The sequence below is a fragment of the Gorilla gorilla genome, chromosome 6 (assembly GCF_029281585.2).
Source record: "Gorilla gorilla gorilla isolate KB3781 chromosome 6, NHGRI_mGorGor1-v2.1_pri, whole genome shotgun sequence".
Classification (NCBI taxonomy): Eukaryota; Metazoa; Chordata; class Mammalia; order Primates; family Hominidae; genus Gorilla; species Gorilla gorilla.
Genome location: NC_073230.2, coordinates 119,333,674 through 119,358,779, shown reverse-complemented (window position 1 = coordinate 119,358,779; position 25,106 = coordinate 119,333,674). Strand labels below are relative to the sequence as shown.

Sequence of the window (25,106 nt, the reverse complement as noted above, 5' to 3'; positions counted from 1 at the left end):
CTGCCTGGGGTTGTAATTTCAATGCCACTATTAAAATCTTGGAGGAGAGAGATTTTTACACTCAGACTCCTACTGACTTTAGAGGACTGACTGAACTGTTAGAAATCACAGTGAAGTCTGGCAGTTCTTTGTAATTCAGCCATAGCCAGACAAAGAGGTTTTGTGTTAAATGAAGTTTGCAAGTCTTGACTGAAGGTTTAATTACCATAGTCATAAGCAGGGCACACTTTAGGGGGTTTGACCATAACAAATGAATAAGACATTGATGTTCATTCAATAGTGGCAAGTTTCAAACAGAGGATAGGTCTGTTAGTTGGTTTGCATTCTCTTTTGCCTTTCAGAAACCTGAAGGACAAAGTATTACATAATGTTTGGTGATATTGGTGATACTAAGCCTGGGCAGCGTCATATAGTGGACTTGAACTCAGACAGTTGTAATGTTGGATCCTAGCTCTGTCACTTACTTGCTTTTTGGTCTTTGGGAAGTTACTGAATCTTTCTGGGCCCATTTCTTGAAGACAGGGAATGGGTCATCCTTATATCATAGTGATGGGTGAAGATTACCGAGATGATACATGTAAAGAGCCTGATCTACCAATCAACATTCTGTAAATGAAAGCTACTATTATTTTATGCTTTATAGTAGTAGTAGAAACAATGCTAGTGCAGCACTCCAACTTAGAAATGGATGTAAACACCAAGGCTTTCCTAGAAATGTAGACACAATGGGAAAACATGTTTATCTTTCTCTTTAGTTAGGTAGGGATATATTGGTTCATCTTGAAGGCTTCCTTCCTTCCCTAGTCTCCAAATCATTTGCCATGACCATATGCTCTTCCTTATCACATTTTTTATTCCTAGACCTCTGTCTTCTTTGCTTCTGAAAAATAGCACTTAGAGAGTCAGCACCTCTAGTCATCAACTTGCATTGTCAGCACTTTCCCACCTCCAAGGATGATAAAATCTGAGGGAAATGAAAAATTGTACTTTATCAGGAAAACGCAGATGCTCCTGCCATAATATGCCTTCGGGTTTGCAATTATAAACCTGGCTTGAAGGAAAGGATGTTTAGCAGGAACCAGGAAAATTCTTCCAGGACTGGACTGTGGTCTTGTTATGCTTGTTTAAAGTAGAGGGAAAAGAACTTACGCAAGTATTTAGAATGACCAACAGAGGTAGGGAGCAGCTGTTGGTTCAGAGGTCTCTCCCCTTCTGGGCTTCCAGGGCTGGTGTTTTGAGATGTGATGTTGTCGATCCCACTTCTGATGAAGTGATAATCTCTGTATCTTTCCTTAAAACTAAGGTATTGATATGGTTAGGCTCTGTGTCCCTACCCAAATCTCACCTTGAATTGTAAGAATCCCCACACGTTGTGGGAGGGACCTGGTGTGAGGTAATTGAATTATGGGGATGGGTTTTTCCCATGCTGTTCTCATGATAGTGAATAAGTCAAATGAGATCTGATAAAGAGGAGTTCCCCTGCACATACTCTCTTGACTGCTGCAATGTAAGGCATAACTTTGCTCCTCCTTTGCTTTCTGCCATGATTGTGAGGCTTATAAATTACCCAGTCTTGGGTATGTCTTTATTAGCAGTAAGAGAACAGACTAATGCAGGTGTTAACTCTGTAACCCTGCTGGTGCCTGAAGTTTGACTCAGCAAGAGGTGGAGCAGCCTGGACATACATGTCAGAGGGCATCATAAACCACAGGGCCTTCAGGAATGTGTTCAGGGAGTGGGAGAGGAAGAATGACACATAGTCTCTGTTCCTTTGCTCTTCCCTGCACTGGGGTCATTATTGGGTGGAAAAAAAAAATGTCACTTTAAATTCTTCTCCACTCAAAGGGACTTCTTAATACAAAAGCAATCTAATAATCCAACTGAAAATTATTGTGTCCATTAAAAGAAGAGGTTAATTCAACAAATGTCTCCCAATAAATAAAACTACCCATGCTAGCAAAATTGTGTTTTCCTCTTTTATATCTTTTAAAAATAATATGAGAATTTTCTTTCTAATATCTAATTATGTTTCATAAGATTAGGAGCAAGGAATCTACTTTTTCATTTACTGATTCAGAATTTTCTATTATAGAATAACAGTGACTAAAAAAAAAAGACATTGGTATTAGATAAGGAAGAAAAAATAAGTTACATATTAATTTGGTCCTGCGCTTCTGATATCTTTGCCTAAAGGATTTTGGGGTTTAAGATAAAACAATTCAGTCATTAATCTAGTTTCCCTCTCCATCCTATTTCCCCTGCATGGTAGTAATAAGACCTACTAAAAGTGAAAAAGTTGATAAACTAAAAATTAAAGTATTTGATAAAGAATAATCCGTCTGGAAACACAGTATTCCAGAAAATAATTATACTTCCAATAGTAATAATTAAAGAAATAATATCCATGGAATTACAATTATAAAAATTTTTCCTGGCCTCACTGCATATTTTCTGTCCACCATAGTAAGAATATCAAGGACAGCCCTTTGGTTATGAAAACAGAAATGCACTTTGATCTGAGGGAATAATCAAGTTGCATGAAAACATTGCCCTAATGATCTTCTTCCTAAAGGGCATACTAGAGGCTTTTGTCTGCCATGAGGGTGGCATGAGTCATTTATTCATAGGCAGCAGGACTGCCCAAGATGGGGAGAGCTTTGAAGGCAGTGGGAATGAGATGGGAGTTTGGGGAGATAGGAAAGTGCAATTGTGCCCAGCAGTCACAGAAGCTCTATTGAGCTTCAGGTTTCCCTTCAGGTAGATTACCTTAAAGTTTAAGGAACTCCCACAGATCTCAGAAGGGAAAGGGGTTGCAGCCCTTCTTAATTTTCTACTCTATAACCTGGAGTTTTAATCAGTCCTATGGCTTTTGTTTCACTTTGTTCAGAAAATATTAATTTCTAAATGTATAATGACAATTGTGATTATTGTTGTTCTGTATATTGAGAATTAGGTGAAAGATGAAGCCGTAAGCAATATACCCTAAAAATAACTCTTGAAACCCTCAAAACACTTTTGTCCATTTGTACGTTTTAAAATAGTGGAGCTTTATTCTGACTTTTAAATTTTGTCGTGGAACTTACATAAGATTCACAAAGGCAGATAAGATAGCAATTATCGGCTGGGCATGGTGGCTCACACCTGTAATTCTAGCACTTTGGGAGGCCGAGGTGGGTGGATCACGAGGCCAGGAGATCAAGACCATCCTGGCTAACACTGTCCCGTCTCTACTAAAAATACGAAACATTAGCTGGGCGTGGGGGCGGGCGCCTGTAGTCCCAGCTACTCGGGAGGCTCAAGCAGGAGAATGGCGTGAACCCGGGAGGCAGAGATTGCACCACTGCACTCCAGCCTGGGCGACAGAGCGAGACTCTGGCTCAAAAATAAAAAAAAAAAAAGATAACAATTATCACTCATAATTTTAGCAAGAAATAGTATCTGTTAATATGTTGGTATACTTACTTCTAGTCTTTTATGTTTTATGCAGATTTAGACATGAAGTAGTCCAAGCTTAGTAGAGTATGTATGTTAAATGTTTAATTTTTCTGCTATTATTAACAATCAACTAGACTATGTTGCCAAGTTTCTTAATAAAAACTTGTGTAGATTCCAAAACTTTCTAGTCATTTCCAATTATTAAAATTAAATATTGAGAAGGAAAAACAAAAATAAAAGTAGACCACTCTTCTCTGTAGTTGAAGACTTTAATCTCATATCCTATTTAATCACGTTCTTGCCTCCATCTCTAACCAATTTTTAGATAGAGAGGACATTGGGGAAGAATGGGCTTTGCTCTTCTTTCCCTTTTCTCTACTCCCTTACCACATAGGGAGAGATGTGTGATCTGCTCAAATACCCCTGCTTTTCATTCCTATATCTTGCAATTTGTATGGGAGCATTGTCTACCTCTGGACCAGAAAGAAGGAGATACAATTGATTGACTTTGCTTAGGGGATAAACATTCCCTCTTACCCATGGAGCCTGCACTTCTGATGACTCTTCCAACTCCAGTAATTTTGTTTGTTTTGCTCTTTCTCCCTTATTCTTCCACTGTGTAGGCTGGTATTAGGGGGATTGAGGAGGGGGTAGTAAGGTGGTTGCAGTAATAGAGCATAGTCACCTCAATAAACTCCGAGAGAGGTTTCTGACTCATTGGTGTCTCTTTTTGGAAAGTGAACAAAGTGAGGTAATTAGGGCCATGTCGTCCATAGTTTTGATGATAGCAGTCAGTTCCAGGGCTATAGGGAAGATTCCACTTAACCCGCTGTTATGCATATATACAGGAAATGAATGTAATATGTGGAAACATGTTAAGATACTTTTCTCATTTGCCTTTTATCATACATGCTCTTTTTCTGCAGTCAGTTTAAGGCATCCTTCTGCCCATCTTGGTGCTCTGTATGTGGGAGTACTGGTGGAATAAATTGTTACAGCAAGAATTCAATGAGAAAATTTTCAGCTTCTGACTTCCAAAATAGAATTTTACAATAAAACACCTACTTTGAAAGCCAAGCATTATATACAGAGAATATTCTAAATTTGTTGTATCAAGAATCTAATTATAAAGACTGAGATTATAGGGTGTCTTGCATAGTGCAGCCACCTATCATGGCCAGGGAATGAGAGAAATTGACAGAGGGAGAGCAGAAAAATTAAGAGAAAATAGAACCCTACCAGGACACAGAGGTTATGGAATGGAGAATGAAGATCCTACAAAGCAGAGGAAGAAGGGAATAAAGCACCTGGATCTCAATCCCCTTCCTTTGAACTTTGACCTGGAGTGTCAGAGGAGTTTTAGATAAATTGAGAAAAGTGCCAAGAGTTCTTTTTTTTAATTCCTTGCAAGAAGATTGTCTCAAATGATGCCTTTAGCAATCTGAGGGTGATTACATCAAAGTAAATTCAATGGTGCTGTCTAGTTAGACAGAAGAAAGCTCACACTTGAAATTTCTGAGACGTTCTCAGTTTTTGCAGGGCAGGTATGGGATCCATACTTCCCACAGTCCCCTGACAGTGACTGAGAATAGCTGTACTGAGAGACAGTGGGGCTCTGTGAAGCCTTCCATAAAGAGAGGCAAATTGATTTGGAATAGATTCTGTGAGGTATACAGTCTAGGACAAGAGAGACAGAGGAAGAAAAGCATACAGAACAGAAGGTTTTTCCAGGGCCAAGGAGCATTGACATCTGATCACCACAGCAAGAGAGGAAATTGGTCTTTGTAAAAATGTGAAGCACAGGACTTTAAATTCTACCAGCAGGACATGCAGTAGAGACTTCACTATGGGGAGTAATGGCATCCAAAGTAACTACCCTATTGAAAACTCCCTATCCACCATCCCCTTACATTCTAAGAGGTCACAATAAGTTCCACAGATGCCAGATATCATCCTGAGTAGATATGGTAGAGAGAGGATGACTTAAAACACTGGACATTTAGCTAAAGGCCTGAGATAACTAGAGAAACTATTGATGTTACACAGAGTACCAGACCTGAAATCCAGTCTTTTTTCTTCAACAACTCAGCATGTGTTTATAGGTGCATAAGGGAACTGGGATTGTCCACTTTAATATTATCTACGGTATTTATTACAAAAAGTTATTGTGGGAGATCAGCCAGTGTGGCAGAAGAAATTATAGGAATAGAAAGAAGCAAACCTTCTTGGAAGGCTGGGGAATTTTGCATAACTTGAGATAGTTTGGCTGAAGGCAGCCAGATTCTCTTTTCAGGAGCCAGAGAGCTTAGGGCACAGATACAAAGGAATGTAGAGTAGTTTATATAAATAGCTTGTTTACTCATGTGGTCATAAAATCAACCTTTTATCATTCGAGGGCAGGATGGCCCTCTCAGGGGTGGGGGCAACCAGGTTAGTTATCCACAGGTGTGCTGGCTTAAAGCCTTTGTCGATTAAATCTTCACTAAATAAATGGAAGCGCTGTCAGCTTGGAGGGGCTGCAAACTCTCTTCAGCCCCTAGTGTCAGCAGCCCCCTGGCCTGCTCTTTCACTGAATATCCGTGTCTGAGTACGTGTCTCATCCGTCGTGCAGCTGGGGTCTGCAGGACAGACCCCTGCAAGTTATACAAAGAATGTCTAATTTTATTGTTTTAATTACTCACTATTAGAAAAATGCTATATTTAATAATGTTCTAAAAACACATTTATATATACATGAGGAAGTATTTTGTTAAAATGTGTCTTCAGACATAGAATTCCCAGCCAAAGGTTACACGCATTTGCAGTTTTGGTATATTTTGCCAAATTATCATGAAGACTGCACCAATGTTCACTGCTCACAATACTGTATAGGGCCTACTTTCCCATTTAGTCCTTTAAGCAATATCTAGTAAAGTTGAAAATGCTGATAGCCCAGAACTCAAGCTTAAATTTTTAAACCTATAACTTTGAGAAAATTTTCCCTATATTTACAAGAAGACTTGCATAGAGATATTGACAGCAGTTTTTAAAGCATTAAATGTGTGCACTGTGAAAAATTGGATATAAAGAAAATATTTACCAATAGTAATTGATAAAGAGTGACACATTTAAACAATGGGATGCTATATAAAAGTTGAGTGTATCAGGATAACATGAAAAGGATTTCAATACATAATAGGGAGTTACAAATATGAGTTGCAGAAAGTTACTGCTATGGTTGTAAACTCATATTGAAATTTGGTCCTCAATGTAACAATGTTGACAAGTAGTGAGACCACTAAGAGGTATTTGGGTCATGGGGACTCTGCCCTCATCAAGGGATTAATAGTCACCTCATGGGAGTAAATTAGTTCTCATGGGGGGCGCTAATGAATTAAGGGTGTTAGTTATCACAAGAGGGAGTTGCTATAAAAATGAGTTGGACTTCCTCTGTCTTCCTTTGCCTCCTTTGTTGCCAAGCGGTGCCTTCCACATTATAAAGCAGCAAGGAGGCCTTCAGCAGAAGCTGATGCCAGCACCATACTTTTGGACTTTCCAGCCTCCAGAACCATGAGCAAAAATAAACTCTTTTCCTTTATAAATTCTGTTTATAGCAACAGAAAGAACCTCAGGCATTCTGTTACAGCAACATAAATTAACAGTTACGTACTATATATTATTTATGGGTATCTATGTTATCAAATGGTAAAAGAAAATAAATACTGGAGATATAGTCAGCATATCTCCAGTAATTTTGCAGAGAGGTTGCTTTTACGTTGGGAAGGTAAGAACTGGAGGACCATACAAACAGGAATTCTACTTCATCTATTATGATTTATTTATTATTCCATATTATTATTAATCTTTAACAAAGTGACATTAACATTAATCAATTCTGTGTATGAGGTATGTAAATACTGATTTCTTGTCATATATTTTTTCATTTTCTAAAAAAGAAGAAATCCAGTATCCTTGGTTCTTAGCCTCTAAGATCACCTTAGCTCAACAGCATGTAAACTTCATGTTTATTCACTGTACAAATTTTACACACACAGTAGCAGAGTGTTTGAACCTCTGCATAATTCATAAGATTAATATCAACAATCTAGTCTTCCTGAATTGCTCTATTTTCTGGCCTATTTTTCTTTGCCCAAGTGACATTCAGAAAATCATTCAAAAAACTTAGTCATTTTCAATTATTAGTTAAATGATATGTTTAGAACATTTCCTTAGCATTATTAAATTAATAATGAAGAGTTGATTATTTACATAGTAGTCAAATTTTCACTAATCTATTAATTGGCTGAGTGAAGTTTTTAAAAGAAAAGCTTGTAATCAATCAAACTAGTTTTGGACTGGAAAGCCAAAATATAAGGGAACCTTGTGAAGTATCTATGGACTCTGACATGTGTGTTGCACGTGAGAAAATCAAATTGCCAGCTGTTTATTCTGTCCTATTACATTTTAAATTTATCTATTTCTTTCATTGGTTAGGTTGCTTATGTCTTATATAAAAAGTTCTTGATTATGTCAAGGTCATAAAGTCTTCTCAATTTTTTTCTAATGATTTCAAAGGAGCTTTTGTTGTTTGTTTTGTTTTCATTTAGACTCTGACCCAAATCCCCAGATTAATAAGGGCTCCCTCCAGTTAGAGCCTCCATATCACTAAGAGCAGTGTTTCTCAAACAAGTGTTCATTGGAATTACCCAAAATGCTTGTTACAACACAAGTTACTGGGCCCCATATCCAACGTTTCTAATTCAGCATGTTTAGCGCAGGTCAAATAATTTTCACTTCTTTTTTTTTATTTTTTTTAAATGAACTAATCTTAAAGTTTATTTTCCACATGCGTATATACATGTTTATGCACATTACCTTCTACATGAGTGTGTATAACTGTGTAACCACCATCCAAATCAAGTATAGAGTAGTTCCAGCATCCCACAAGGCCCTATCAAGCCCTGTCTCAGTCAATAATACTTCCCTAACCCAGTAACCATTGTTCTAATTTTTATCACCATAGATTAGTTTTGCATGTTTTTTTTTTATTTTTTATTTTTTATTGATCATTCTTGGGTGTTTCTCGCAGAGGGGGACTTGGCAGGGTCACAGGACAACAGTGGAGGGAAGGTCAGCGGATAAACAAGTGAACAAAGTTCTCTGGTTTTCCTAGGCAGAGGACCCTGCGGCCTTCCGCAGTGTTTGTGTCCCTCGGTACTTGAGATTAGGGAGTGGTGATGACTCTTAACGAGCATGCTGCCTTCAAGCATCTGTTTAACAAAGCACATCTTGCACCGCCCTTAATCCATTCAACCCTGAGTGGACACAGCACATGTTTCAGAGAGCACAGGGTTGGGGGTAAGGTCACAGATCAACAGGATCCCAAGGCAGAAGAATTTTTCTTAGTACAGAGCGAAATGAAAAGTCTCCCATGTCTACCTCTTTCTACACAGACACGGCAACCATCTGATTTCTCAATCTTTTCCCCACCTTTCCCCCTTTTCTATTCCACAAAACCGCCATTGTCATCATGGCCCATTCTCAATGAGCTGTTGGGTACACCTCCTAGACGGGGTGGTGGCCGGGCAGAAGGGCTCCTCACCTCCCAGTAGGGGCGGCCGGGCAGAGGCGCCCCTCACCTCCCAGACAGGGCGGCTGGCCGGGCGGGGGGCTGACCCCCCCCACCTCCCTCCTGGATGGGGCGGCTGGCCGGGCAGAGGGGCACCTCACTTCCCAGTAGGGGCGGCCGGGCAGAGGCGCCCCTCACCTCCCGGACGGGGCGGCTGGCCAGGAGGGGGGCTGACCCCCCCACCTCCCTCCCGGACGGGGCGGCTGGCCCCCCACCTCCCTCCTGGACGGGGCGGCTGGCCGGGCGGGGGGCTGACCCCCCCACCTCCCTCCCGGACGGGGCGGCTGGCCGGGCGGGGGCGGACCCCCCCACCTCCCTCCCGGACGAGGTGGCTGCCGGGCGGAGACGCTCCTCACTTCCCAGACAGGGGTGGCTGCTGGGCGGAGGGGCTCCTCACTTCTCAGACAGGGCGGCTGCCAGGCAGAGGGTCTCCTCACTTCTCAGACGGGGCGGCGGGGCAGAGATGCTCCACACATCCTGGACGGGGCGGCAGGGCAGAGGTGTCCCCCTCATCTCAGACAATGGGCGGCCGGGCAGAGACGCTCCTCACTTCCCAGATGTGATGGCGGCCGGGAAGAGGCGCTCCTCACTTCCTAGATGGGATGGTGGCCGGGCAGAGTCGCTCCTCACTTTCCAGACTGGGCAGCCAGACAGCGGGGCTCCTCACATCCCAGACGATGGGCGGCCAGGCGGAGACGCTCCTCACTTCCCAGACGGGGTGGCGGCCGGGCAGAGGCTGCAATCTCGGCACTTTGGGGGCCAAGGCAGGCGGCTGGGAGGTGGTTGTAGCGAGCCGAGATCACGCCACTGCACTCCAGCATGGGCGCCATTGAGCACCGAGTTAACGAGACTCCGTCTGCAATCCCGGCACCTCGGGAGGCCGAGGCTGGCAGATCACTCGCGGTTAGGAGCTGGAGACCAGCCCGGCCGACACAGCGAAACCCCGTCTCCACCAAAAAAATACGAAAACCAGTCAGGCCTGGCGGCGCGCGCCTGCAATCGCAGGCACTCGGCAGGCTGAGGCAGGAGAATCAGGCAGGGAGGTTGCAGTGAGCTGAGATGGCAGCAGTACCGTCCAGCTTCGGCTCGGCATCAGAGGGAGACCGTGGAAAGAGAGGGAGAGGGAGACCGTGGGGAGGGGGAGAGGGAGAGGGAGAGGGTGAGGGAGAGGGAGAGGGAGAGCGAGAGCAATTTTCACTTCTAATTAGTTCCTAAATGATGGCGATGCTGCTAAACCAGGGACCACACTTTAAGAATGATTAATTTAGAAAACAGTCTTTAACCTCAGACTTACCCAAAGAGCTGGTAAAAATTTGTGTGTCTACCTCTTGCCCAGATCACTTAAATTATCAGCCAATTGGCCCGGTGTGGGGGCTCATGCCTGTAATCCCAGCACTTTGGGAGGCCAAAGCGGGTGGATTATGAGGTCAGGAGATCGAGACTATCCTGGCCAACATGGAGAAACCCTGTCTCTATTAAAAATACAAAAAAATTAGCTGGGCGTGGTGGCACGTGCCTGTAATCCCAGCTACCCAGGAGGCTGAGGCAGGAGAATTGCTTGAACCACGGAGTCGAAGGTTGCAGCGAGCCGAGATCGCGCCGCTGCACTCCAGCCTGGCGGCAGAGCAAGACTCCGTCTCAAAAAAAAAAAAAAAAAAAAAAAAAATCAGCCAATTTAGATAATCCTTCTTCAACTTTATCCTGTAGACAAAGTCCATAGTTAGCTCTTATTATATGTGGGTATATATGTGGTCCTGTCTTGGGTTTTTGACAGGTTTTTAACTACTTATTCTGATAATCTTTACATTCTTTACTCCTATTCTTTATAGTTAGTGCAGAGTTTCTCAGTATCTTTATGTGGAGGAACAAGACTCATCCTTGCTGATCCTCTCTGGCACCTCTTGTAGAATGTATAGTTCTTTGCTTTGGTTTCAGAATCTATTAGAGTCAATCAATTTAAAAAATTCTGCTTATTGTTTGTATTAGAGACTTAGAGAAATAAATGACAATAATAAAAACAGCAAATAATTATAGCTGAAAGAGTAGGTTCTTTTATTATCAGCTCTTTACAGATAAGTAAATTGAGTCCATGGAAACAAATACTATGTTCAGTACTATGTAGGCAGTATGGTTCAGTCCTAGTTCCATATCCAAGCAGTGTGGTTTCAGAGGCTTCATTGAATGGACCTAGTAAACCTGGATTCACTGAGGGCAAATGGGCAGAATGATCTATTTATTACTCTTATGTGAATTTTTTTACTGGGTAGCAGGCAGATAATATGAAAAATCCCACCCTTGTTTATAAGCAGGAAGATCCTCTTAGGTGGTCTCATTGCACGGGGCAGGAGAGAGACAAGGCTAAACTTGACATTAAGACAGATGGATCCAAGAGACAGAAAAGCCCAGTTATAGCTTCTAAAAATTCCTCCACATTTCTGTTCTGCTGCTGATGTACTCTCTGAATTCCTAGAACAATTATGAAATTATACTTCTTCTTATATCACTTCCTTTACATTGTGGTATGTTGTGAGGGAAAAAGCTAAATTTGTGCTCAGTTTATTATCCTGAAAGGAAGAATTGCTGGATTTCTAGCTTTGATCCTACCATAAATAGCTCTATAACCTTTAAATAAATAACTTTATCTTGTTGGGCCTGAATTTTTCTTCTGAAAAGTTAGTAATTTGTATTAGGTGATTTTAAAAGATTCTTTTTAGTTCGTTCTAACAGTATAAAATAAAATTATTTAGCTCCAAGTATGACAAGATAAATCTTGTAGGAAGAATGAACTGTTCCCACATTGTTATTCTCAGAATTGTTAAGTGTCTCATCTCAGTGATTTATTGTGATCATACAATTTCCAAAAGAACAATATTTACCCAGTTTTCATGAAAAACAGTAAGAAAAAAATCACTTCCAAATTCAAAATCAAAATGAGAGAGAGAGGGAAACAGAGAGAGAGAGAGAGAGAGAGAGAGAGAGATGTTGAGACTCTCTGATCTTGAGGTGCTTTTAGGCAAACAAATGAGAAAAAAGATAATTTTAACTCACTATACTCTAATTTTGCATTTATTTATTTATGCATATATAAAGCATTTTGTGATGCATAATTAAAACTGCTATAGCTGTGTCATATATTATCACATTTACTGCCGTTACTAGTGTATATTATATTATAAACCTCTCTTCTGTTTTCAGGGAGGTGAACTGATGGTGGCATACAGGGTCTCCAATAGCAGGCAACATTTCTTTGTGTTTAAAATACTTCATGAAAGAATCTCCAGCCAAGAGAGCATTTCAAAGCATAGTCACCTATGAATAGATACACCCTGCAGATATGAACTTGAAACACACACACACACACATACATTTTTTCCTTTCAGTAAAAGACTTTGGTAGCGCTCGTTATTTCATTAATGGTTGAGTTGCTGTGGAAGTTAGAGAATAATTTCAAATACAACTGTCTTGATATCCTTCCAAGATATGTGCATGCTCAGGTAATTATGTTATATACTTCTGACTTCTAAGACACATATCTTTTTATTTCTGTATATGTGTTTGCTGTAGTCTGCAAAGTAGGACTTATATTTTTTACAGTGGTGAACCATTTTGTCTTGAAGATTAGTTGCTCATTTTTAAAAGTATTTTTCTTAAGGTAAACCATGAACTGATATAGTAAGCAATTTGGAGATTAGATCAGAATTAAAATTTAAGTAGTACTAGTTAACAGTCATTCCTTTTGATAAGTCCACGTTATTGTTATTATGTTTAGGTGGCTGATACTTTGGCTGTATCTGTGGTTTCAATATTCAATTTTATTAAGCAACAGTTGTATAAATAAGGTCATGATATCTTAGGTTAAGTCTCCAGAAAACAAACCCTGAGATGGAGATTTGCATGCTGTAGGTTTGTTGGCTATGTGCTCTTAGAAATAACACCTGGGAGGGATTGAGAGAGGCAAGACAGGTGGAGGGAAAACATAAACTATGATGCAGTTGCAACAGTGGCCTTGGCCAAGTCCATGGGTAGCTCTGGAGTTGGCATGGCCCTTCAGGGTTATGAATCGAAGCAAGGGCTTATCTTTGTGCCCTGCATGGACCAGTCATTGGATGTGAGCTGTCCCCCAAGGAGGGAATGTAATGTTATGTGAGGCAGCTCACTTCTGCAAACAATGACTTCTAAACAAAGGTCTGAAAACATTGTGTTTAAGACTAAAAAACTAATACTCTGAGATAGGTGTGGTATAAGAGGACCAGAGTTTTATGTTTTCCACAAATTATGGCAGGGAAATGCTATAGAGACTAAGGGTATTAGAAGCCAATGGTGAATTTCCATTTAGTAATTATACTTAAATATGAAAATGTATTCCAAAATTATGTGTATATCTAATATGCATTTCCTGAGGAACTCAAAATTTAAGTCATCAAATTTGTTTGATTTAAGATGTTTCTTTTAATGGCATAACTAAGAATAAATATGCAACCCGAGTAGGGAATGTAAATAAGTGTGGGAATGTATATGAATTTATATAGATCTTTTCACTACATGTGTTTGCAGAAGACGTCATCATGTATCCTGCATGTCCTGTGAGTATCTAAAAGGGCTTTCTGATAATTGTTAGCTTGGCCTAATATTAAGTTTGTTTAAAGCCGTATATATGCACGTTTCCAGAATCCAACCCTGTCTCACAAGTCCATACCATCAACACTCTGGTACCCATCATCTCTTATTGCAATAAGCTTTTACCTGGCCCCTCTGCTTCTATCTTAGCCTCTTACCTGGTTCCCTTAGCTTTGATCATCGTACGGTCTGGTTTTAGCACATCAGCCTGTGTAATATTGTTAAAATGTAGGTAAGATCATGTAACTACTTTGCTTAAAATCCTCTCCCAGTTTCCCATCTCATTTAGAGTAAAAGTTGAAGTTCTTACAATGATCCGAGGGCCCTACATAATCTGACCTCTAACCTCTTCTCCTCCCAACCTGCCATCACTTGCTCTGCCCTGTGCATACTGCTGTCTTTACTATTCCTTAAACATGCCATGCCTCAGGGATTTTGCACTTGCTATTTTCTCTGACTGGAGTGCTCTTTCGCCAGATAAATTCCATGGGTTGTGATATGGTTTGGATTTGTGTCCGCACGCAAATCTCCTGTTGCATTGTAATCCCCAATATTGGAAGAAGGGCCTAGTGGGAGGTGATTGGATCATGGGGTCAGATTTCTCCCTTGCTGTTCTTGTAATAGTGAGTTCTCATGACATCTGGTTGTTTAAATGTGTGTGGCACCTCCCCCTTTTCTCTTCCTCCTGCTGCCATGTAAGACATGCCTGCTTCCCCTTTGCCTTCCACCATGATTGCAAGTTTCCTGAGGCCTCCCCAGCCATGCTTCCTGTACAGCCTGCAGAACCATGAGCCAATTAAACCTCTTTTCTTTATAAATTATGCGGTCTCAGGTTGTTCTTTATAGCAGTGCAAGAATGAACTAATACAGCTTGCTTCTTCACTTCCCTTAGTTATTTACTCAAAAATTGTTTTCTCAGTGATTCTTCCTAAATATCCTACCTAAAATTTTAATAATCATTTCCTGCTTTCACATGCCTGGCTCTTTTCTTTTTCTCCTTATCACTATTTAGCATTATTTGTATTTTACTTATTTTTGTTGCTTATAGTTTGTCTCCTCTACTGGAATAAAAATTACCTGAGGGCTGAGATTTTTGTCTTTTTTATTTCTCCCCCTATCCATAGTACTAGAAATGATGCTTAGCATATAATAAGCACTCAATACATCTTTGCTGAATGAAAGCAGATTTAGATGATAAATGTGCACATATAGTTAATACTTCTGCACAATTGGTCTCCATTGTCAAGTTGCCCCGATACAAGCTAACACATGATGGAAGAAGGAAGTATTTTTATAGGGCGTCTTTTGCTTTCTCTAGAGATTAAGAGTTTTCACTACAGTGAGAGGTTCCTTAATTAGCACTAATTATGCTCCAGGCCTTCCTACATGAGTTGACCAGGAAGCAGAAAGGAGAGGTGTCTCTTTAGAACCATGCAAGCTTGTTTGTGCCCCACTGTGAATCTGTGAAACAGCACTGTTATCCTGTGGGTGTCAAGAAGAAGTAGCTAAGGGTGAATGTGAACAATAAAAATGTCATACTGGTTATTAAGAAACTATATCTTATTTTTTTCTTTCCAAACTAACCGTTCCCTAGGTTCTGTTTAAAACAAGGCAAGAAACTCTAAGATCAATTTAAAAGAGATTAGCTCTAGGTCAAACCCAAAGTCTGCTTTCTATGAACTCTTCTCTGAATTCAATATATAACAAATGTTTCAATGTTATTTGCAGCATGAATGTAGCAAGCATTCTTACGGAAGTTGTAAGAGAGATGTTTTAGAATTTCAACTTGTTTTTGAAAAGGATGTTAAAAATCTGGTTTTCAGTTTGCATTAAGAATTACTTTTTCATAACATCATTGGGTGTCAAATGCAAAGCAAGCTTCTTACATATGACATCTGTCAGTTTTATAAGTCCCACAGGATCTGTGCTGCCAGATGTCAGCTCTTCCCCTATCACACTTCTAGGACTAAGACAGCATTAGAAAAAAATATGTCTAACTAGGGGTAGACAGTCTTAAAGCATAGTTAAAAACTGGCCAAGAACAAACCACATGGCTGTTGAGTATATAAGGCATGCATGAGCTCTACCTTCTCCATGTGTTATCCATGACTATCATAGTTACAATCACCTCAGGACTCCTAACAATGAGGAACCTAGAGACAACTGTTAAGAGCACCACAGGCATTAACCAGCCTGTGACCTCTTACTTTAAGAACACTTTGGATACTATTCTAAAGCTATTCATTATAGTAGGATCCCCCTGCAAGTCTGTGCTGGCAGCAAGGCATAAGAGATGGCTTATAGTGCAGTTCTTCTAAGTCCTGAATACTAAAGATAGAGCATTCTGCTTATCTATCCTCTTTGCTTTCAGTGAAGCCTCAGAAAAACCAAAATAGCTTATAGCCTATTAGGATGCAGGTGGTATGGGATGCTAACCACCTCATCACTGTGGCTAAATATCTAGGAGCAAAGTCATGATTTATACATTTTCAAGTCTTCTTTGACTGCAGAATTTTTAAGTTTGGAGGCTCAGCAGAGATTGGATTTTCATAAGCAAAGATTCTGACACAATATTCACATGCCCTCAAATGTTCAGTTGCATGACCAGTCCTTCCCAATCTTGTAGACAGAATATTTGAGAAGTTGTTGTGTTCTAAGCAAAAAAGTGAAATTATCAGTGGGCTGTTTGGCTTTATTAAAAATGAGTTTTTTAAAAAAATATGGGATTTTAATTCCCAAGGGTGGCATTAAGATAGGGTGATCCATTGTCTCTCTACCATTGTCTGTGATCACATTCTGGTCTATGAGCACTGCTGTGGCATTAGGATATTCTGTGTGGGCTGAGCGCTGTCAGTGCCTGATAGGGAAATGGAGCCCACCATACCCTGGCTCTGTCTGTTTGAGGCCTTCTAAGGCCTAAAAAAAATTGCAGGCAGACATTTACCGGTTAGAAACTAAAGAAGGTGGCTGCTCTTTTTCTTTTACTCTGCTAAGCCATCAGAGGCTCTATGTGAGATGCCGACACATTCTAAAGGAATGTAAACATTTCACCTAATCTCATGGCTCTTTTGTTACATATCTCCAAAATCCTAGAGTTTTAGATGATTTGTTTGCATTCTGCTTTTACTCTAAATGTTTTGCTATTGCATAGACAAAGTTATGTGTGGCAAAATGTGCAAGTCTTAAGCATTTGAATATTAAGTCAGAAGTTGTAAAATGCTCTCTGTACCATCCAGATAAACTATCTGTGCCCACAAGAAGCTCTATATTGTATGAGTGAGAACCATTAAATCTTGCTACCTCTTTCTCTCTTTAAGCCTGTGCACACCAAAACACCACAGTTTGCAGTACGCTTCTTTTTCCTTTGCCACAATACCTCTAGTGTGGGATAATTAGATTGCTTAGTGGTGCAGGGCAGTGAAGCATGGAATACCTGGCAACATAAACTGTACAGAGGATTCCACACATTCTTTGTGCATTGGACCAAAAGGGAGGAATAATGTTGACAGAACAGGGATGCTGCAAGCATTAGAAAGGATTAAAGCAAAGCTTGGTTGGAAGGATCTGCTAGCCATGTGACTCTCTGGAGGTATTATGAGTTTCTCAGATAAAAAGGTTAGTTGCTCACATTAGCTTTCTGAAAACATCAACACTATTTCTCTTATAGGCTGTCTGACTGTATTTCCATTTTGCAGACTCCATGGAAATTGTGAAAGAATTTTCCGTTGTTCGCAAAAAGAAAGAAGGAGTAATTTTCCAATATGAAGAGATTAGCTTGTTGCAGTTCAGCCCTGTCTTTTATGCAGCAAGCCTGCTGTTTCTCATCCGTGCCTTTATGGAAAGGCTCAAATATACTCTAACTCTCTCATTGCACATCTCATTGTAGCTGCTGATAAAATGCGCTGTAAAGGACACAAAGACAATCTCATGAAAATGAAAAGAAATTATTCAGAGCACCATATACCAGGTAAAAGGCAGAGGCAAATTACAGTTTTTCCTGCCTTTGGGTTACTAGCCTATCAATGGTCCAAAGCTAAAACTTGTATCTGTATTGGCGTAACTTGGGAATGTTCCTTGCATTGAGGCATCATTTGACAGGGAGATAACAACTTGTATTAAGAAAGTGAGAGCATCTTTTGGAAGACTGACAGGAATGGTAATGGAGCAATGTGCCACACAGACAAAAATCAATGCTTCAAACTAAGAATAGTATTTAATTCTTTTTGTAGACAGAGTGAAATTCTTGGTAAATTACAGCAGCATTAGTGTTGTTCTTTGTCCAAAATCAAATAGTGGAACAGAGTATCTGAGAATCTAAGGGTACTCGACTATTATAGATTCCAGTGAAGCAGGTTTTATCTCCTTCCTGGGCACCCGTTATGTTCATTCCCAGCTCCTGGCCATATCCATTATATTCCCTTTTCTGAAATTCTTTCCCGGCCCATCCTCTCATGCAAATACTATCCATTCTTTATAATATAAGTCAGTGGAAATTAGTAAAATCTATATTCCACCACTAAATTGTGTGTATATATATATATATATATATTATTCACCTTATTCTTGATTACAACTTTATAAGGTAAATACTACCATTCTCATTTTACAAGTAATTAAATTGGAATCTATAGAAATTTGGTAACATGTCCAAACCCATTCAGTTAGTGAATAGAGGAATTCAGATTTTAATTTAGTCTTCTGACTAGGCCTACTCATGCTTTTAACCCTATGTAAACTATTAACCCTATGTAAACTACTTCCTATAGTAGGCCAAATATCCTTGTATGTTCCATTAAGCATTCACCATCAACTCCTGTTTATGGCCATATGCTTTTTAAAAATTCCAACTGCACACATTGTTTATAACATTCATTCCAGCACTTGAATTTATACTATCCTAATAGTTATTTAGGATCTTTATTAAATAAACATTTTTCCATGAAATATTATACATTCTTTAAGGGATATATATCTATATATCTATATCTATATCTATATATCTATATATCTATCTATATATATATATCTATATATCTATCTATATATATATATCTGTCGATCTATCTATCTGTCTGTCTATCTATCTATCTATCATCTATCTATCTATCTATCTATCTATCTATCTATCTATCTATCTATCACTGTATTCCTAATTCTGTGGTGGCCTGATAGTAAATACTCAATTATACCTATTAATTGAACTAAATAGATTGGTTAATATAGATGCAATCTGTGACCCATTTTGCTAGGTATTACTGAATCATGGCCATGGAAACTTCTACCACATTTATATGATCACCCCTTTAAAGTGTCAAGCTGATCAGAGCACTGTAGAAAGTCAGCTCTATTGTGTAGGCAGGGCAAGTGACCACATTCCTGAACAACAATTCAACAGTGAATAGGCCAGAGGGCTGTCAAGTAAGACACTAAAGTGATGTGCTGAAAACAAGCCAAAAGCAATGCAAAAATCAATAAAGACATCTGAGAAATAGCTGGGGTGGACCAGACCTGCTGGGCAGGACTGCCAGGCAGATGTGATCTAGTTTATCCACAAACCAACCAACCACTACTACAGAGACCAAACCGAAGAGATGTAAGTGGGCTTAGGCTCCCCTTATTGAGGCTCTGAAGAGACATAACAAGATAAACACATACGTATAATTGACACTTCTGAGAGCGCAGGTCACCAGTAAGCCTGTAAGTTAATTCTGAGCATCCTAGGAACACCCTTGACAGGGAACAATTATGAGTAAAATTACTATTACAGAAGATGTTCCATAGTTCAGTGATTAAGAAGATGGGGTCCTAGACGAGGCCACTTGCTTGACCATCCCTTAGAGATATGAAAACTTGCACAAGTTACTCAACATCTCTGTGCTTCCTTATCTTTGTAAAAGAATTACCAGTAGTAAAACTCTCATCTGAAAGTTGTGAGGATTAATGAGATCATGCTGGACACATTATGAATCTTCCATAAATGCTAGCCTTTACTACAATGACAATCGTTATTTTATTATTAGCAAACTGAAAAGTTCATGAAACTAGTCTCAGAATTTCAATACTTTTTGAGACTTGAAAAACATTTTTTTAAACCTATTTTAGAAAGAACAAACTGAGAACCAAAGAAATGTGATTATTTTCCCAAAATCTTAAATCCTTATAATGATAGAGCTAAGATTAGAATACAAAGCATCTACTTCTGGGCTTTTATTCTTTCCATTTACTTCCTATTCTCATGTCTTCCATGGCAGTGTACCAATGCAGTCCAAATGGATCTTAATCCAAAACTACACAGGAGGAAAATGAAAGAGTCAAATGTTGCTATACCATAATTATCCTACATTTTTCACATGTGCACTTAAAGTTGAATAGGGCCTCATCTTCATTGCAAGGTAGTACATAGTAAAAAGAAGTCGTATCATATTAGCTATTTAAAATAAAGGAATGTATCTATATGCATATAAATTTTTAGTGCAATTCTTGGCTGTGATAAATAGGTTTTCAATAATGAGTATAATATAGTGAGAGAAAAGGATATATGTGGTAAATGTGAGCAGTGATAGCATCCAAAACTATACATTTATCTATAAATATTTATTGAGAAACTACTCTGTTAGGTACTAGGTAGAGAGTTCTAAACAAAATCGCCTCGGGCCCTGCTTATATGGAGCATATAGATAAGCTCCATATAGGTAGTATAGTTATCCATATAGATAGATCCATATAGATAGATCATATATGGTCTCCATATAGATAGATCATAAGGAGTAAGTAAATAAATAAAAGTATTATTCACAGTTATAAAAAAGGTGCTATGAGGGAAAATTAGAGGGCTGAGACAGAATGTTGCAAGATGACTTGTTTTGAATTGGATGGCAGGGACAATCTTGCTGAGGAAGTAATATCTAAGCCAAGATACTGAGGACCAAGAGAATACAATGACCAAGAGAATACAACCACCAACAAGGTTGGGTGGAGAAGCCCTCTAAGTAAAAGGAGTCACATGGGTCAAAGTTCTAAGGAGATAAACCTTGAAGTATCAGCTAAGAAAAGGCTAAAATGATGAAGCAGAGATACAGAGAGTGAGAGTGGCTGAGGGATAAATTGAAGGTGGGAGAAACAAGCAAATGTAAATTTGTTCAGAGCTTTGTAAGCTATCGAGAGGAATTTAGATTTAATTGTGAGGGTAATGGGAGATTATTGAAAGGATCCAATTAAGGTTTTCTGCTTTATGGTAGATGGGTAGTGGAGGCAAAATGGAAACAGGGAGACCAGTTAGGCAGCCAGTCTAATAGTTCAAGATAGAGGTGATACTGGTTTGTGACTCAGGTGTAGGTGATAAGAGTGGATAAGAAGAGATGTAGACAGAATCGAGATACGTTTTAGAGGCAACACGTATAGGGGATGAACACAGAAACCATATATATATATATGATATAAAAAGACATATAGATAGATAATCCTAAGGGAAATATGTTAGTTTTAAATAATGTAATAGAGAGCTTATAAATCATTTTTTCTTTAATTTATAATTGACACATAATTGCACATATTTATGGGGTACAGTGTGATGTTTCAATGTATGTATACATTGTGTAATGATCAAATGAGGATAATTAGCATATCTATTACCTTAAACATTTTAAATTTTCTTATAATGAGAAAATTCAAAAACTTATTTTCTAGCTATTTTTTTAATTTTTATATATATATATTTTTATTATACTTTAAGTTCTAGGGTACATGTGCACAACGTGCAGGTTTGTTACATATGTATACATGTGCCATGTTGGTGTACTGCACCCATTAACTCGTTATTTACATTAGGTATATCTCCTGATGCTATCCCTCTCCCCTCCCCCCACCCCACAACAGGCCCCAGTGTGCAAAGTTCCCCTTCCTGTGTCCAAGTGTTCTCATTGTTCAATTCCCACCTATGAGTGAGAACATGCGGTGTTTGGTTTTTGGTCTTTGCAATAGTTTGCTGAGAATGATGGTTTCCAGCTTCATCCATGTCCCTACAAAGGACATGAACTCATCATTTTTTATGGCTGCATAGTATTCCATGGTGTATATGTGCCACATTTTCTTAATCCAGTCTATCATTGTTGGACATTTGGGTTGGTTCCAAGTCTTTGCTGTTGTGAATAGTGCCGCAATAAACATATGTGTGCATGTGTCTTTGTAGCAGCATGATTTATATTCCTTTGGGTATATACGCAGTAATGGGATGGCTGGGTCAAATGGTATTTCTAGTTCTAGATCCTTGAGGAATCACCACACTGTCTTCCACAATGGTTGAACTAGTTTACAGTCCCACCAACAGAGTAAAAGTGTTCCTATTTCTCCACATCCTCTCCAGCACCTGTTGTTTCCTGACTTTTTAATGATTGCCATTCTAACTGGTGTGAGATGGTATCTCACTGTGGTTTTGATTTGCATTTCTCTGATGGCCAGTGATGATGAGCATTTTTTCATGTGTCTTTTGGCTGCATAAATGTCTTCTTTTGAGAAGTGTCTGTTCATATCCTTTGCCCACTTTTTGATGGGGTTGTTTGTTTTTTTCTTGTAAATTTGTTTGAGTTCTTTTTAGATTCTGGATATTAGCCCTTTGTCAGATGAGTAGATTGCAAAAATTTTCTCCCATTTTGCAGGTTGCCTGTTCACTCTGATGGTAGTTTCGTTTGCTGTGCAGAGGTTCTTTAGTTTAATTAGATCCCATTTGTCAATTTTGGCTGTTGTTGCCATTGCTTTTGGTGTTTCGGTCATGAAGTCCTTGCCCATACCTATGTTCTGAATTGTATTGCCTAGGTTTTCTTCTAGGGTTTTTATGGTTTCAGGTCTAACATTTAAGTCTTCAATCCATCTTGAATTAATTTTTGTATAAGGTGTAAGGAAGGGATCCAGTTTCAGCTTTCTGCATATGGCTGGCCACTTTTCCCAGCACCATTTGTTAAATAGGGAATCCTTTCCCCATTTCTTGTTTTTGTCAGGTTTATCAAAGATCAGATAGTTGTAGATGTGTGGTATTATTTCTGAGGGCTCTGTTCTATTCCATTGATCTATATCTCTGTTTTTGTACCAGTACCATGCTGTTTTGGTTACTGTAGCCTTGTAGTATAGTTTGAAGTCAGGTAGCGTGATGCCTCCAGCTTTGTTCTTTTGGCTTAGGATTGTCTTGGCAATGTGGGCTCTTTTTTGGTTCCATATGAACTTCAAAGTAGTTTTTTCCAATTCTGTGAAGAAAGTAATTGGTAGCTTGATGAGGATGGCATTGAATCTATAAATTACCTTGGGCAGTATGGCCATTTTCACAATATTGATTCTTCCTATCCATGAGCATGGAATGTTCTTTCACTTGTTTGTGTCCTCTTTTATTTCGTTGAGCAGTGGTTTGTAGAGAGAAGAATCAAATAGATGCAGTAAAAAATGATAAAGGGGATATCACCACCGATCCCACAGAAATACAAACTACCATCAGAGAATACTATAAACATCTCTATGCAAATAAACTAGAAAATCTAGAAGAAATGGATAAATTCTTCGACACATACACCCTCCCAAGACTAAACCAGGAAGAAGTGAATCTCTTAATAGACCAGTAACAGGCTCTGATATTGAGGCAATAATTAATAGCTTACCAACCAAAAAAAGTCCAGGAACAAACGGATTCACAGCCGAATTCTACCAGAGGTACAATGAGGAGCTGATACCATTCCTTCTGAAACTATTCCAATCAATAGAAAAAGAGGGAATCCTTCCTAACTCCTTTTATGAGGCCAGCATCATCCTGGTACCAAAGGCAGGCAGAGACACAACCAAAAAAGAGTATTTTAGACCAATATCCTTGATGAACATTGATGCAAAACTCCTCAATAAAATACTGGCAAACAGAATCCAGCAGCATATCAAAAAGCTTATCCATCATGTTCAAGTGGGCTTCATCCCTGGGATGCAAGGCTGGTTCAACATATGCAAATCAATAAATGTAATCCAGCATATAAACAGAACCAAAGACAAAAACCACATGATTATCTTAGTAGATGCAGAAAAGGCCTTTGACAAAATTCAGCAACCCTTCATGCTAAAAACTCTCAATAAATTAGGTATTGATGGAACGTATCTCAAAATAGTAAGAGCTATTTATGACAAACCCACGGCCAATATCATACTGAATGGGCAAAAACTGGAAGCATTCCCTTTGAAAACTGGCACAGGACAGGGATGCCCTCTCTCACCACTCCTGTTCAACATAATGTTGAAAGTTCTGGCCAGGGCAATCAGGCAGGAGAAAGAAATAAAGAGTATTCAATTAGGAAAAGAGGAAATCTAATTGTCCCTGTTTGCAGGTGACATGATTGTATATCTAGAAAACCCCATTGTCTCAGCCCCAAATCTCCTTAAGCTGATAAGCAACTTCAGCAAAGTCTCAGGATACAAAATCAATGTACAAAAATCACAAGCATTCTTATACACCAATAACAGACAAACAGAGAGCCAAATCATGAGTGAACTCCCATTCACAATTGCTTCAAAGAGAATAAAATACCTAGGAATCCAACTTGCAAGGGACGTGAAGGACCTTTTCTAGCTATTTTGAATTGTTTAATGCATTATTGTTAATTTTAGCCATCCTACTCTGCAATAGAACGCCAGAACTGAATCCTCCTATCTAGCTGTAGGTTTATACCTATTGCTCAGTTTCTCACCATTGCCCCTCACCTCATTCTTCCTCATCCTATAGTAACCATTATTCTACTCTTTACTTATGTGAAAATAACTTTCTATCATTCATACATGAATGAGATCATGCAATGTCTTTCTTTACATGGCTTATTTTACTTAATGTCCTCCAGGTTTATCTATGTTGCCACAAATGACAGGATTTCATTCTTATTTTTGGCTGGATAGCCTTCCACTATGTATGTACACCCCACATTTTTTAATCCATTCATCCATTGGTAGACATTTTGGTTGATTCCAAATCTTGGCTATTGTGAATAATGCTGTGATAAACATGGAAATGAAGATATCTCTTTGATATACTTGTTTTTCTTCTTTCTCTACTCAGTAGTGAGATTGCTGGATCATAGGGTAGCTCTGTTTTTAATTTTTTGAAGAACTTTGATACTGCTTTCTGTAATGGACATACTAATTTATATCTCCACTAGCAATATGTAAAGGTCCCTTTTTCTCTACATCCTCACCAACACTTGTCATCTTTTGATTTTTTGATAGTAGCTACTTAATCAAGCAGATGAAAGATCTCTAAAATGAAAATTACAGAGTATTAATAAAATTAATTGAAAAAACACACAAAAAAATGAAAAGATATCTCATGTTCATGGACTCAAAGAATTAATATTTTTAAAATGACCATATACCTCAAAGCAATACACTAATTTAACACGATCTCTAACAAAATACCAATGGCATCCTTCACAGA

At 39.0% G+C, this 25,106-nt stretch overlaps 1 long non-coding RNA gene across 1 annotated transcript in view; it reads left to right on the top strand.

Annotated features, from left to right (window-relative positions):
- The window catches only part of LOC129523730 (uncharacterized), a 183,746-nt gene that overhangs the window by 144,489 nt on the left and 14,151 nt on the right, over window positions 1–25,106 (top strand). The window lies entirely within an intron of this gene.